Below are 13,096 nucleotides of genomic sequence, written 5' to 3' on the forward strand. Positions count from 1 at the left end.
CCCCTGCCATGCCCACCAAGCCACACCCACCAAGCCATGCCCACAGAACCGCTAGTAAACACATTTGAATGTCACCACTGAACTCTACCATTCCCAACTTTGGCTTCCTTGAGTTTCTCACCAAAGCCATCCCAGGTTCTGAGTCTTTGACATTGCCCCTCTCGGATGGCCCCGAAGCCGGCTCTTCCTCCTTGTCCAAGCCCACATCCAAGGATGCCATCACAGGCCATGTGACCAGGCAGGGTGACGTCAGAACTCAGAATGTTCCAGAAAGTTTTAAGTAGCTTTTTTTTGGGAGTGGGTGTTGGTGGGGTTCCCTCATAATTTTGAACATTTGCTAAGTATAAATTGAGGACTTCCTATATTCTGCCAGCAAGAGCCATCAGTTTCTTATAGTTATATGTCTAAGCTGAAATCCAAGTGCTTTCAAAGCAACAGAGTGGTCAATGCCTGCTATGCTCTACCTGACTCTGTTGTTACATCCTCTAACCCAGTGTTTCTCAACCTTGGCAACTTGAAGATGTCCGGACTTCAACTCCCAGAATTCCCCAGCCAGCATTCGCTGGCTGGGGAATTCTGGGAGTTGAAGTCCAGACATCTTCAAGTTGCCAAGGTTGAGAAACACTGCTCTAACCCCCACACCTCCAACCTTCAACTGTCTGCTGGTGACATCACCCCATTCCTAAGAGGTCTGTGAAGGAGGCGTGCATAAGCACCAGCGTGCCTTCCGTCCCTGTCCTACCATTCCCATTTATTCATATCCATTCCCTTTGTTCATGTCCATGTTTATACTTATAGCTGTTATCTCATACATGTTTGACAAACTAAATAAATAAAATAAAATAAAACTCCTGTTCCCACCAAATCTCCACTTGAATCTCTCTAAGGCAGGAGCAGGTAACTATGGCAACTTTACAATCTGTGGACTTCAACTCCCAGAATTCCTGGGTGCTGGCTTCTGGGAGTTGGAGTTCTCAGGCTGCCATAGTTACCTTCCCCTGCTCTAAGGACAAACTCTTCTTATTTTATTTGCCTTTGCCCCAAATCTGTTGAATCAATTCATCTTCTGCAGAATCCTCCCCTCATTCAGGAAGGGCTGAATACAGGGCAGGGACCTGATTAACCCTGTGACATAGTTATTAATTAGAGCAAAGTTCTGGGCAAGATGATTCATTAATATGTTAAGTGAGACTCCCAGGAAAACTCATACATGCATACAGTAATTGCAACCTTAATTTCTTTCTCAAGTTTAACTTTTGCTGCTCTAAACTGTATTATATCCAGTCTAAGTGAAAATATTATTTATCATGCTGTGTTTTCCCGAAAATAAGACAGGGTCTTATTTTCTTTTGACCCCCCGAAATAAGCATTTGGGCTTATTTTCAGGGAGCCCTTATTATTTTTGAGGTGCAGGAGGCGGTGAGCGTGGTCACCTCAAGGCTGCTGCTGTGTTGCAATATTTCCGGGGAGGGCTTATTTTGGGGGGAAGGCTTATTTTAGCACATGCACTCAAAAGCCCGATTGGGCTTATTATGCAGGGAGGTCTTATTTTGGGGAAAACATGGTATTTAGAGACTGCCCATCTCCCCATGAAGCAATTCAGTATACACATAAAAACATAAAACTACATATAAATATTAAAATAAAAAGAGTTAAAACAAGAGTAAACTTCCAGATTTTAAAAAGGCAGGGGAGAAGCACCAGGTAATATCCAGCAATATTGATGCGTATGCCTCAAAAATATGCCATATGTGCTATCTTTCTGGGCTCATGCTGCCTGAAGTGCCACACGGAGCCATGTTGGCTGGCCCATTCCTCTTCCAGGTATCTGGTGCGCAATGATCAGCTGGTTTTTGTGCAGAAACCGAAAGACCAACTCTTCCGGTTTCTGTTGTGTTCATGCGTGCTGGCCAGTTGATCGTCATGGGCACATATGCGCCACTAATCAGAAGAGAAGCTAGCCAGTGTGCATGTGCGTGCCAGGAACCAGAAGTTCACTTACCAGCATGTGCATGCCCACTTGGCAGCTTCTCTTCTGGGGTGTGTACCAGGGGTGGGTTTCAACCAGTTCGTGGCGGTCCCCGGTTGATCGGCGAACCCGGAAGTAAGTAACTTCCGGGAACGGTGAAGGGCCCACCCGCCCGCCCGTGCTCCTCACCGGTCTTTGAAGGCTTCTGCGCTTCCATGCAGGCACATGACACATACAGCGCCTGTGTGATTCTCTGCGAGCAGCTGGATGGCACATACAGCGCCTGTGCGAGTCTCCGTGAGCAGCTGGAGCATCGCGCAGATGCTAAGACGCATGCGTGAACTGCGCACGTGCACGAGGACGCCGCCGGCCCCGTTCCAACTGAACCGGTTGGAATGGGATTAGCAACCCACCCCTGGTGTGTACCCAACGAGCGCGCATGCGTGCTCCCTTTTTGGCTCTTGGTGCCAAAAAGGGTCACCATCACTGTTCTAGGCTCTCATCCCTGAAGAGACTATTTAAAATAATAACTTTTAGATTTTTAAGGAAAATTCTGAATCAAATGGCCTCTTTTTCCTTCCCAGCTTGCACAAGAAGTCTCTTCTCCCACAGGTGAGAACATTTTGAGCATGAATGAAGTCATTTGATAATTAGATACTTTTTGAGAGTACCAATTTATAAGTTCTCATTATTCCCAATAAATTGGGATATGATCTCCAAATTAATATAAGACCTTAATTCGTAAATAGCAATAGCAATAGCAGTAGACTTATATACCGCTTCATAGGGCTTTCAGCCCTCTCTAAGCGGTTTACAGAGAGTCAGCATATTGCCCCCAACAATCTGGGTCCTCATTTTACCCACCTCGGTAGGATGGAAGGCTGAGTCAACCCTGAGCCGGTGAGATTTGAACCACTGAACTGCTGATCTAGCAGTAGCCTGCAGTGCTGCATTTAACCACTGCGCCACCTTGATGTCCCAATTATACAATCAATCACTTCTGATATGTTGCAATACCCATTCTGAATTATTTCTCATAAAACCAGATAGAAGGCCTGGGAGGCTCTTTCTGAGTCCTCCAGAATCACTATCTGCTGAATAAATATCAGAACACACATACAGAATTCAAACTGGCTACTTTTATTTCCCAAAGGTGCTTTTTCAAAAGGCAACTGGACTTCCTTTGTTTTTCCTTGAAGACGTTTCGCTTCTCATCCAAGCAGCTTCTTCAGTTCTGAACTGCCGTGGATGGTTAGGATTTGACCTTAAAAGTGAGACAACTGCTTCCGGTAAGTTATAGGTGACGCTCTTCTAAAAGTAACAGGCAATAGCAGTAAGTATATTATTTTTTATTGCCCTGTATGGAGTTTTCTAAGCTAAAAAAGAAATGGACAACACTAAATAAGCAAATAATTGCCTATTGAGGTTGCCCTACTATGGTATAAGTTCTCGATTTGAGTTGGCTGCCTGGCTTTGCTTTCCAAGCCACAATTTTGACTGTTCAAAAGATCAGCAGAAAATATTTTCCAGACACTTTTCTTTACATTAAAACGATTTGTTTTTAACAAATGTTAAGGAGCAAAGTCTAGGCCAGGAGGAGGCTTTCTGGCAGAGACCACAGTTGGCAACCTTTTCTTTTCCATTCGTTTTCTAGAGCTGCTTTTCTACTCTGCCAAAATTCTTGCAAATTATACAGCAGGTTCCTCCCCTTGTACAAACCAACAGAAATATCCCTAATCTATTCCAACTCACTGCTCAGTTTCCAAAATATGCGAGTAGGCTCCCACTTGCTAAGCCAGGCTGAACAGAGAAGAGTAGGCTATTAGTCTCCAGACATCTTATGAACTTGGCTGAGTGAGCAACCTTCTGCTCTTATCACAAATCCCCTTGAACATGTTGTGGTTGGGGTGTTGTTGTTTTTTTTCACAGAAGAGGAAAATACACTGTGTACCTTTTGATCTGGATGGCATGTTTTCTTCTGCCAGCTACATTCCTGGCATTATCAGGTGAACTCCAACCAAGCACATGACATAGGTTCTTTTTTTAAAAAATTGAATTGAATACTTTATTTGGCCAAGTGTGATTAGACACACAAGGAATTTGTCTCTGGTGCCGAAGCTCTCAGTATACATGCAAAGGGTTCACCGACAAATGCGCGCTCGACAAATGCGCGCCGACGAAACCGCGGCGATTAAACCGCGAGTTCGAAATGGTGCCGACGAAGGAGCACAGAAGCGCGCTGACAACAGTGCGCCGACAGAAGCACGCTCTAAGCCTAACCCTAAACCTAACCCTAAACCTAACCCTAAACCTAACCCTAAACCTAACCCTAAACCTAACCCTAAACCTAACCCTAAACCTAACCCTAAACCTAACCCTAAACCTAACCCTAAACCTAACCCTAAACCTAACCCTAAACCTAACCCTAAACCTAACCCTAAACCTAACCCTAAACCTAACCCTAAACCTAACCCTAACCCTGACCCTAACCCTGACCCTAAACCTGACCCTAAACCTGACCCTAAACCTGACCCTAAACCTGACCCTAAACCTGACCCTAAACCTGACCCTAAACCTGACCCTAAACCTGACCCTAAACCTGACCCTAAACCTGACCCTAAACCTGACCCTTACCCTTACCCTAACCCTTACCTTAACCCTAATTGCACTTCTGTCCACACTCTTTTGTCAGCGTGCCTTTGTGGGCGTGCTGTCGACATCACAGTTTTATCGCCGCGGTTTTGACGGCGCACTGTTGTCGGGCGCGCATTTGTCGGGTCACGCATGCAAAGCAACAGAATAATGATAATCATAACAGTAATACTACTAAGAGTGGGGAGTAATGAACAGAGACTTCATTTCCTTAGAGTCCTGCGAACAAATCAGGTGGAACAACGGCTGACGACCTCTTTCGATTGGTCCACGATAGAAATTGTCCTGACATACTGCATTACAGAATGGTACGCTCATTTAACTGTTGTGGACAGGAAGGCACTACAGAGAGTAATCGATTTGGCGCAAGAAACCATTGGTTGCCCTCTAACACCACTGGATGACATTGCTAGGTCTCACTGCTTTAGCAGAGTAAGGAAGTTACTCAGAGATGATTCACACACTGTTCAGTGTCTCTTCATACCTCAACCAGTGGGCAGAAGACATCAAAGCATAGCCAGCCGAACAAACAGGTTTTAAAAATAGTTTCTATCCTTGTCAGACTTTTAAACACAACCACAATCACTCCAAGCACACGTGGAAATGTATGACTAGTTTTTCTCCCCCCCCCTTAATTACTTGCATAGGGATTATTCTTTATACTATTTATGTTGTTTGTATTTGTTGTAATGGGTTGCACCAGTGAGGCTAAAACCAATTTAGTTGGGTACATGATGTACAATGACAATAAAGGCTATACTACAACTATACCAGGGGTGGGTTTCTCGCCCCGTTCCAACCGGTTCGGTTGGAACGGGGCCGGCGGCGTCCTCATGCACGCGCACGGTGCACGCATGCGTACTAGCGTCTGTGCGAGGCTCCAGCTGCTCCTGGAGGATCGCGCAGGCGCTGTATGCGTCCTGCGCATGCGTGGAAGCGCAGAACTCGTCAAAACCGGGTAAGGAGCGCGGGCGGGCGGGTGGACCCTTTGCCGTTCCCGGAAGTTACTTACTTCCGGGTTCGCTGACCAACCGGTTCACAGGGACCACCGCGAACCGGTTGAAACCCACCCCTGGACTATACTACTAATAAGAAAGATAATAAGAAGGATAAAGAATAAGACTACAACCGTACTACGTGGGTAAATACACAGAGATGTTAGACCTCACTGTGAGAATTAGGTGTTCAGCAGAGTGACGGCACGAGGGGAAAAACTGTCCCTGTGTCTACTTATTTCGGTCTGCAATGCCCGGTAGCGCCATCCTGAGGGGAAGAGTTGAAATAGTTTATGTTCAACGTGTGAGGGATCTGCAGATACCGTGTTTCCCCAAAAATAAGACAAAGTCTTATTTTCTTTTGACCCCCGAAATAAGCACTTGGCCTTATTTTCGGGGATGTCTCATTATTTTTGAGGTGCAGGAGACCCCTTACCCTCGGCCCACGGATCAGCTGATCCAGAGAGGGCTTGAAGTTCTGTCTCCGTTTCTGGCACACTCTTGCCAGCCCTAGGGTCACTGGGCCTGCCATTCTTTGTACAGCCGGCACTAAGAGAAGGGGCGAGTAGCTAGGGTTTGCGGGAGCAGCCTCTGCAACACTGTTCCGTGTGGATGGCAGGTTCATACAGGGCCCGTGTGGAATGTCCTCCCCCAGGAAATGGCGGGGACTGGCTGCGCATACATTTAAATATTTTCAGGGAGGGCTTATTTTTGGGGGAGAGCTTATTTTAGCACATCCGCTCAAAAGGCCGATTGGGCTTATTATGCAGGGAGGTCTTATTATAGCAATAGCAGTTAGACTTATATACTGCTTCATAGGGCTTTCAGTCCTCTCTAAGCGGTTTACAGAGTCAGCATATCGCCCCCACAGTCTGGGTCCTCATTTCACCCACCTCGGAAGGATGGAAGGCTGAGTCAACCTTGAGCCGGTGAGATTTGAACCGCTGAACTGCAGATAGCAGTCAGCTGAAGTGGCCTGCAGTACTCCACCCTAACCACTGCGCCACCTCGCCTCTTTATTTAGCGGGGGCGGGGGGAAGGTATATTCTCAGCCCGTCTTCTGACCTGGTCACTCAAATATAAGGCCAAGCTGGGGACAGATGTTTATTGCCTAAGCCTGAACTTAGTACGGCAAAAGCTCTTCGTTCAGCCTCCGGTTGAAAGAATTTCCACGGAGCAGGGAAGGATCTGATAGAAGAGAATATTTGTAGCTCGGGATTGAACTGTGGGGTCCCTGGTGCTCCCTTTCGTGATCTTATCTAGTCTGGCCATGAAACGTCTGCGAGAAAATCATCAAGCTCAGTGAGCATCAATGACCCCACAGTGAAGCCTTTGGCTTCCCCTGAAGCTTGACAAATTTCAGCTAGGTTGAGATCTCAGGGCTCAGTAGCCCAACGATATAAAGCAGCTTTGTAGGCGTTAACTACTAGCATTAGAATCATAACAACAGGCAGGCCTGCCAGATTCCAGTTGTAAAAGCTAAAGCCAAGGAAAGCAAGACAGAATTCACTCCGCAATGTTAAAATAATCATCAAGCAGAAAAGCAAATATTATGTCCATTAACTCTGGATAAAGTATGCCCTGCCATGTCCCTCCCTCCTCCCCCCCTCTCTCTCCCAGCGTTGAGAAAAGAATCATTTTGCATCTCAAGGTTTGCCATTCCAGTCTTCTCGTAGGATTGCCACATGGAGGCTTCAAATACTATGCACCGAAAGCAGAAAATGCAGGCTCTTCAAAGCATCCATGAAAGAGGAGCCCTTGTGTTTCAAGTCCAGGCCAAGTATTTATCCAGCTGGCACCGTTCAGCGCAGCGCATACATGCCAAAATTGTGCTTGCGGTCGCCATTGTGTATAAAAATACTGCCGCCTGCTCCTGTGCCTCTGTCTCCAATAGAACCCTCTGTAATTCTCTTTCCAAATAAAAGGGCAACCTATTTCTGGTGGTTTTCTGAGGCTTCCTGAGTTGTAGCGAGGCAAATTTCTGAAACGCTAAAATTGGCTTCTTCCATCCCCATTCTCAAACCAGTACAACGTTCTACAGTTGTAGAGGGGCTTACTGAACTGGTTACTGTATGAGCCTGAAACTAAGCCACACTGATTGCAGAAAGGCCCTTGGGCAGGGGTGAAATTTAGCAGGTTCTGGAGAACCAGTAGCGGAAATTTGGAGTAGTTCGGAGAACTGGCAAATACCACGTCTGGCTGGCCCCAGAGTGGGGTAGGAATGGAGATTTTGCAGTATCCTTCCCCTAGGAGTGGGCAGGGAATGTGGATTTTGCAGAATTCTTCTCCCAGGAGTGGAGTGGGAATGGAGATTTTGCAGTATCCTTCCCCTGCCATGCCCACCAAGCCGCTAGTAAAAATATTGGAATTTCAGAACTGCCCTTGGGGCTGTTCCTTCTGGGGGGCAAGAGGATTGGTGAACCCTGTTCTTCGCCTGCATCCAGCATAGGGGGAAATCATGGGTTGGTTGGTTGAAAAATCTGAAGGTCTGCTCGTCTGTAGGATGCTTAAATAAATCGATTTGAATTGGCCTGTTCTCTGGCATGACTGTGAAATTGTAGGTATGTGCTTTGATGTATTTGGAAAATGCAGGATGGAAACCACTTCTTTCATCAAAACACAGCCAGTATTTGTCCATGACATGGATTGGTACCTAGCCAGCTTTTTCCAAGGCAGCTCTTTGAAAGAAAAAAAAAACCAGCTAATCTGTATATAACTTTCCATTTTGCATTTTGCAAGGGGGCCTCCTTTCCTGCAGGAATTTTGCCAGAGGAATGTTTTTGACTCGACATCATGCCGGTCTTCCCAATCCTCTTGTTTGAACAACATTTTGTAGTGTTAAAGGTGGGAGGGGAGCTCAAAAGCTCATCTTATCAAAGAATGTATTCAATTCAGTTTTAGAGAATCAGGTTAAAAACAGGGCTATGACAGTGGGTCTCTTTCCTGTGGATTAGCATGTTGTTTGGGAGAGAGTCACAGATTTACAATCCCTGCTTTGTAAAAAGTCAGAAAATGACAGCATCACCAATCCGATTATATTAGAGAGGCAGAGAGAAAGAAATTATGTAGCCTAACCTTGTTCAATGGGATTTCAAATCCCTTTTAACCCATGCAACCTTGCCATTGTCAAGTAGTCCTTGATTTATGACCAGAATTGAGCCCAACATTTCTGTTGCTAAGTGAATTTTGCCTCATTTTATGGTCTTTCTTGGCGCAGTTGTTAAGTGAATCACTGCAGTTGTTAAGGTAGTAACAGGGTTGTTACGTGGATCCGTGGCACGACAAAACCACGATCGTCAAAATAGTGGTGATAAAAGCATGTCGCTAAAGCCGCGACGTCATCACCGCCGCGACAACAGCGCGGCGGCAGAAGGGCGCTTTAAAACAGCACGGCGGCAGAAAGCCGATTTACATTAAGGTAAGGGTTAGGATTAGGTTTAGGGGTTTGCTTTAGGGTTAGGTTTAGGGTTAGGTTTAGGGTTAGGTTTAGGGTTAGGTTTAGGGTTAGGTTTAGGGTGCTTCGGAAGGCGCGGATTTGCCCTCCGCGATTATGTCATCACGGTAGGGTCGCGTTTTTCCTTAGCGCTTCGAATGGCTCGGATTTGCCCTCCGCACTTATGTCAGCGCAGATAAGGGCTTCGCGGTTTTGTGGTGGAACCCGTGGATCTGGCTTCCCCATTGATTTTGCATGTCAGAAGGTTGGAAAAGATGATCCCATGACCCCGGACGCTGCAACTGTCATAAATACGAGTCAGTTGTCAGGCATCTGAATTTGGAACACGTGACCATGGGGATGCTGAAATGGTCATAAGTGTGAAAATTGATTGAAAGTCATTTTTTTCAGTGCCGTTGTAAGTTTGACTGATTGCTAAATGAACTGTTGTAAACTAAGGACTACTTATATTCTCGGCAGCATTCAATGGAAGCAAAAGTTGGACTTTAAAGAAGTAGGATAGGAAGAATATCAATGTCTCTGAACTTTTGTATTGGAGAAAGCTCCTGAGAATACTATGGACAGACAAGCTGGGTCATCAAATAAAACTCACGAGTTCTCACTTGAGCCACAGATGAATAGGCTCAACTTATCATCCTTCAGATACTACTATGTGAAGACCTAACTCTCTGGGAAAGGCTGTAATGCTGGGAAAGGTGGAAGAAAGGAAGGATAAGACGTCTTGAGGCTAAACTGTCTGATGAACAGTTAAGGGAACTAGGTCAGGGGTGAAATTCAGCAGGTTCTGACAGGAGAACCGATAGCGGAGATTTTGGGTAGTTCGGAGAACTGGCAAATATCACCTCTGGCTGCCCCAGAGTAGGGAGGGAATGGGGATTTTGCAGTATCCTTGCCCTGAGTGGGGTGGGAATGGGGATTTTGCAGTATCCTTGCCCTGGAGTGGGAGGGAACAGGGATTTTGCAGTATCCTTGCCCTGGAGTGGAACGGGAATGGAGATTTTGCAGTATCCTTGCCCTGGAGTGGGGTGGGAATGGAGATTTTGCAGTATCCATGCCCTGGATTGGGGTGGGAATGGAGATTTTGCAGTATCCTTGCCCTGGAGTGGGAGGGAACGGGGATTTTGCAGTATCCGTGCCCTGGAGTGGGGTGGGAATGGAGATTTTGCAGTATCCTTGCCCTGGAGTGGGATGGGAATGGAGATTTTGTAGTATCCTTGCCCTGGAGTGGGGTGGGAATGGAGATTTTGCAGTATCCTTGCCCTGGAGTGGGGTGGGAATGGAGATTTTGCAGTATCCTTGTCCTGGAGTGGGGTGGGAATGGAGATTTTGCAGTATCCTTGTCCTGGAGTGGGGTGGGAATGGAGATTTTGCAGTATCCTTCCCCTACCACGCCCACCAAACCACGCTCACAGAACCAGTAGTAAAAAAATTGAATTTCACCACTGAACTAGGTATGGCTAGTCTAACAAAAAAAGGACTAGGGATAACTTGATAGCTATCTTCCAGTACTTGAGTGGCTGTCACACAGAAGAGGGGCTTATCTAAAGCACCTGAAGGCAGGACAAGAAATAATGGGTGCAAGCTCGTTAAAGAGAATTCCAACCTGGAACTAAGGAGAACTTTCCTGACAGTGAGAACAACTAATCAATGGAACTGCTTGCCTCCTGAAGTTGTGGAGGTTTTCAAGTAGAAATTGGATACCCACTTGTGGGAAAGGTATAAAGTCTGATGCTGGAGCAGGGGGTTGGACTAGAAAGCCTCCAAAGTCCCTTCTGGCTCTATAATTCTATGAAAGAGAAGAGGAGGATGACCAGTTGAAGGATGGACAGAGTCAATTACAGTGGTGATGAGCGAAAGAACAGGCCGGGAGTAGATCATCATAGAGAAAATCTATCTATGTTATTGCTAGAAGTCAAGGGTGACTTAATATCACAAATCAATCAATCAATCAATCAAACTGCTGTTTTTAGAGTTGGTCTCCGAACAACTCTAGTGCGAGGTGGTGCAAGTGTTAGGTGAGGAAAGCTGATCCTAAACAATGAATTGAAACCTTCACCATCCAAGATTTTAATCAGTCAAGAACACAGAAGATATTATTTTACGGTCCTCTCTTCCCTGATTGGGACAATTCCCTGATTAAGCCCTGTTTATCGCTGCACATATTTAAAAAGGAACCTGTTTGTAGCATGTCAGAATCCTTTGCCAAGCCTTGCTTCTCTCCCTGCTGTACATTTCAAACAGTTCTATTCCCATGATTTAGTTACAGAGTTTTCCCTCTGGTTTTATGATTCTAAAACATAAATACTCGTTGTCAGTAACCCTTGGTCTAAAATAGATTATGCCTTACAAAATAGCCAAATGTGTATTGCATGAAGCATTCTTGGTGTTCTGTTCCCTAGTTTCCAGATTTAATTCTATCAACAGTGGATGCTTTGTTTCTTACAACAGGTCTTACAGATTTTGTTCATGTCAGGCAGAGGTGGGTTCCTACCAGTTCGCACCTATTCGGTAGAACCGGTTCGTCAAATCTACCGAACAGATTAGAAGAGGTTCCACCAGTGGACCTGGAAAGCAGGCCACACCTACAGAACTGGTTCCAAAAAATTTTGAAACCCACCACTGATGTCAGGTATAGTGCTATTTTGCAGTTGTTTGGTTTAGGATTAATATTTATCCAATTATGATTTATAGACCACAGTTCAGCAACTAAAAGCTTAGCACAAAGTGTGAAACTAGTTTCAGTACACAAAAATAAACATTGAAAGATTGCAAAGGACTGGGATGGCGACCCCAAAATAGAGACTGCTGTTTGAATTCTACTGAAGGGGCGATGTTAATAGCTTCTTCTGTACAGTGATTGTAAGCATTAGGAAGCTGCTTTATGGGTCCAAACATTCAACAAAGAGAGACTCATGGTCAAATTCCCACCGAGTTGCAAAGCTAACTGGGTGTCTTTGGGCTGATCACTATTTCCTACCCTTATTTACCTCCCCCCCAGGCTTGTTAAAGGAAAGAAAAATTCCAAAGGGGAAAGAGAAATTACATATCATGTCTTGACCTCATGGAAGAAGAGAGGGACGAATAACTGAATAGAACGCTTGTCACTTATTTGGGGAACTCTGAATATTATATATTTAAATGGAGTCAAAATACGGAAGCTGAAGGGATGAGAAACACTGTCATTTCCTCAAAAGCCGCCTTTCAAAAACGTGAAGGGTGGGTGGGGGGGAAGCAAGCCCCCTTTGCCGCCATCACAAAGGCAGCCTTCATAAATGCAAGGCCCAGGTTGGACAGCAAAGGGCCTATTGAAGCAGGAGCCTTGGCTTCTGGTGTTGCTGGAGAGGGGGGTCCTCACTGGAGAAGCCACGGCCTCCTCGGCACCCGGCGTGCTGGCTGCCTGCCCTCTGAGGCTTTCAAAGGATTTCTGTCAAGTCTTGAGCACTTGCCAAGGTTTTTTTTTTTCTCCCCCCACCGTGCTGTGTTGTTGTAGTACTCCAGATTTTGTGCGCCAGGACCGCGTGTTAGCAGGAAGCAGAGCCAAGCGGGCTTCCTGAACGCCTGGGAGAGGAAACGCTGCCATCAGCAGGGGAGGCTGTGGTTAAAAATAACTTGGGTATATAAAGGTTGCAGAGGTTCCCCTCACATTCGCTGCTGTGGCTGCCTTTGACTTACATGCGCAGCGCGGGCTCCGGGCAGGAACCGCCAAGATACAGGTGCCTCCAAGCCAATTGGCTGGGGATGCCCGGAGGAGCAAAAGGCCAGCCAGGGGTGCAGTTGCCTTACACCCCCACTACTTTAACACACCCCAGACAGTAAGGGACACCCCACCCCGCTTCCCTCTCCTAAATTATTCTGCCTTTAGCAGAAACTTCCACAAGGCGGGAATTGTCAAAAGGGTCATTTTTCCCAGCTCCGCTCCCTCTGGAACATCACTTTTTTTCCTCCCTCAACACCCGCCCCCAGATTATCTTGTCATAAATGGACACACACAAACACACATATCATTTTGTAAGCTGCCCAGTAGTG

This window comes from Thamnophis sirtalis, unplaced genomic scaffold, assembly GCF_051295495.1.
Source record: "Thamnophis sirtalis isolate CommonGarterSnake01/CBP01778 unplaced genomic scaffold, rThaSir2_p1.2 scaffold_1, whole genome shotgun sequence".
Taxonomy (NCBI): Eukaryota; Metazoa; Chordata; class Lepidosauria; order Squamata; family Natricidae; genus Thamnophis; species Thamnophis sirtalis.